Below are 2,853 nucleotides of genomic sequence, written 5' to 3'. Positions count from 1 at the left end.
GGGCTGGCCGAGCACTTGAAGTATGGGTTGCTCTTTGTGTTAGATGCTTTCAGACCTTTGCTGCCGATTTGTAATGCCCTGTTTCCAACACCAAAGCAAAATGCTCGAGTGCTCCTGTAGAAAGTGAGAAAATGCTGGAGTCATTGAGCAGATGAGGCAGTTTCTCAGAGGGACAAGAGAGAGAACTTTTTGCCAGAACTGGGTTTTCGATGTAGACCCGTTCTCTGAAGGGTCTCTTATAAGGCAGGGTGTGGGACTGTGCTGATGTTACGTGGTAATTTCCGCTCCTGAAGGGGTGAGCTTCTTTGCACCGTCAAGAAAATATTTCCACGTATGGAGTCAGCTATTACGAGGGGGCAAAGCTTTAAATTAAGGGGTGGTATGTATAGGACAGATGTTAGGGGTAGATTCTTTACTCAGCGAGTCGTGAGTTCATGCCCTGCCAGTAGCAGTGGTGGACTCTCCCTCTTTATGGGCATTTAAACGGGCATTGGATAGGCATATGGAGGATAGTGGGCTAGTGTAGGTTAGGTGGGCTTGGATCGGCGCAACATCGAGGGCCGAAGGGCCTGTACTGCGCTGTATTTTTCTGTGTTCTGTGCGTGGGCGGCACGGTGGCACAGTGGTTAGCACTGCTGCCTCACAGCGCCTGAGACCCAGGTTCAATTCCCGACTCAGGCGACTGTGTGGAGTTTGCACGTTCTCCCCGTGTCTGCGTGGGTTTCCTCCGCGTGCTCCGGTTTCCTCCCACAGTCCAAAGATGTGCGGGTCAGGTGAATTGGCCATGCTAAATTGCCCGTAGTGTTAGGTAAGGGGTAAATGTAGGGGTATGGGTGGGTTGCGTTTCGGTGGGTCGGTGTGGACTTGTTGGGCCGAAGGGCCTGTTTCCACACTGTAAGTAATCTAATCTAATCAAACTACAGATTGCCCCAGAGTGAGGAATCGGAAATCAGTCCCCTCCCCCCCCCCCCCCCCCCCCCACATCAATCACACTCCTCTGTACATTTCCCGTCTAACCTGGACAACTGAGAAGCAAAAGTATCCTGGACAGTGTAACAAACTCATTTACACAACATGTTTAAGAAAAAATTATTTTCTGACCGTGCCCATTGTTCAGTCATTCATTGATCGCTGATGTGTATTATTCTTTTACAGGTCGTTGGAACCTGGTTGGTGAAGAAACACAAAGATGGGTTTGCTGGAACCTGCAGCACTGTTGACCCCAGCAGGCCTCCCTCCGGTTCGGACCAGTTTGATTTTTTTTTAATTGAAGCCCTTCTCTGTCTGGGCACTTTTTCCAAAAATGATATCTTTCCTCTGAGAGAAGATTTTTTTTTCATCGTTGATCACTTGGAACTAAATCAAAGCTCTGCAGAACTCTTTTTTTTCAAACTGATATGCAGTCATTCTCTCCTCCTCCTCCTCCTCCCCCCCTCCACCTCCCACGTCTGTGAGACACGGTGACTCAGCTCAGTATCCAGTGTCAACCAACACGCTGCTTACACAGTGAAGTGCAGTTGACATATTTTCTTTAAAAGGCTTGGTAATAAGATTTGCAGGAGGCAGTCCGCCCGGCTGCTTTCAGAGGCTGCGTGTGTGCGCAGTTGGCTATTTATGTCCCTCTTCGAAATGCGTCGTGTTTTTGGAAACGCAACCTGTTTCGGGTCTGGCTTCGGGAGTCTGTGCTTCTGTAATTTCTGGTTTATGGGGATTCTTTCAAGCGTGTGCGCTGTCTTTCGCATGCCCTCCCTCGCACCCTCTCACCTCCCCTTTCGTGGGCACCAGGTTCTGTATTCTGTTAGTGAATTCTAAATGTGAAATGATTTAATAACCGCCATTGTGTTTTTGCCAATGTGATTTCTTTTAGTTTCAAAGGTAGCTTTCCCCCCCCCCCCCCCAAATACCACCAGTCTGTTCCCCAGATTGTTGTTGTTGAAGACTTCCTCCCTTTTTTTTGTTGCTTAGTAACTTTGTAGACTCCCTGTCTAGAAATACCAGGGCATTTTGGGGAAGAGAGTGTCAGTGTTGCTCAGTACACAGCCAACTGGATTCAGGCAGAGTGAAACTGATTCCCAGGTATCACCTTCAGGGCAAACATTGCTTTCTTTCTTGTTGTTTTGTCCCGTTAGTGTTTCACATTGACAGTCAGAAGCCAGCAGTTGTACACAATCAAGGGTATGTGACAGTAACTGTATGACAGATTTTACAGCTTAATGGATTTGGAGTCTTGGGGACTGGTGGCTGAATATTGCTTCCCTCAAAAAGCTCAGAGTCCCTTCCCCTCTGTCGGGTACTGGAGGTGAATGGGATTCGGCTACTTACCCAGGCATCTTTTATCTGCACTTCAATCAAGCCCAGCTTTTGTATTCCTCCCTTTGGCTGTGACCAAACAATAGTGTATTAAACATTTTTTGAATAGGATCATTGTATATTTTTATTGGATACAAACTCTCTCTCTCTCTCTCCCTCTCTCCCTCTCTCCAGAGACCACCAAGCTTCACTGGTCGTTTCCCCCCCACTCCCTTTGTCAGCACCTTTCTGTCCTATCCGCTGTTTGCAGCCACGATAGAGTAAAATTGCGGGAGCGTTCAATGAATAATTCTGTGGTGACAAAGTGAAAATAAACTGGTGGTTGGAGATGGAACGAATGACGCGTGTTTTGATTTTTGCTGCTCTCCCACTCCCCTCAAATCCCATGAGCTAAATCTCTCTGAAAAACTGAATGAGCCGCTGATGCTGTAAATCAGAGAGAAAAAAAAAATCACTAATTGCTGGAAAAAAAAACTCCAGCAGGTCTGGCAGCATTTGTACCGGCTGGGGCTAAAATATCTTCGTTCGGGCCAGCGCAGCCTG

At 47.6% G+C, this 2,853-nt stretch overlaps 1 protein-coding gene across 1 annotated transcript in view; it reads left to right on the top strand.

The window, feature by feature from the left end:
* prkcsh (protein kinase C substrate 80K-H) overlaps positions 1 to 2,648 on the top strand; it is a 75,760-nt gene extending 73,112 nt beyond the window's left edge. The window contains exon 17 of the mRNA XM_060855003.1: positions 1,156 to 2,648. The gene's annotated coding sequence lies outside the window, so the exon portion shown is untranslated. The remainder of the gene's footprint in view (positions 1 to 1,155) is intronic.
* The last annotated feature ends 205 nt before the right edge of the window (positions 2,649 to 2,853 follow it).

This window comes from Hemiscyllium ocellatum, chromosome 45, assembly GCF_020745735.1.
Source record: "Hemiscyllium ocellatum isolate sHemOce1 chromosome 45, sHemOce1.pat.X.cur, whole genome shotgun sequence".
Lineage (NCBI taxonomy): Eukaryota > Metazoa > Chordata > Chondrichthyes > Orectolobiformes > Hemiscylliidae > Hemiscyllium > Hemiscyllium ocellatum.
The sequence above is the reverse complement of the archived record's forward strand: the minus strand, read 5'-3'. Positions and strand labels throughout refer to the sequence as shown.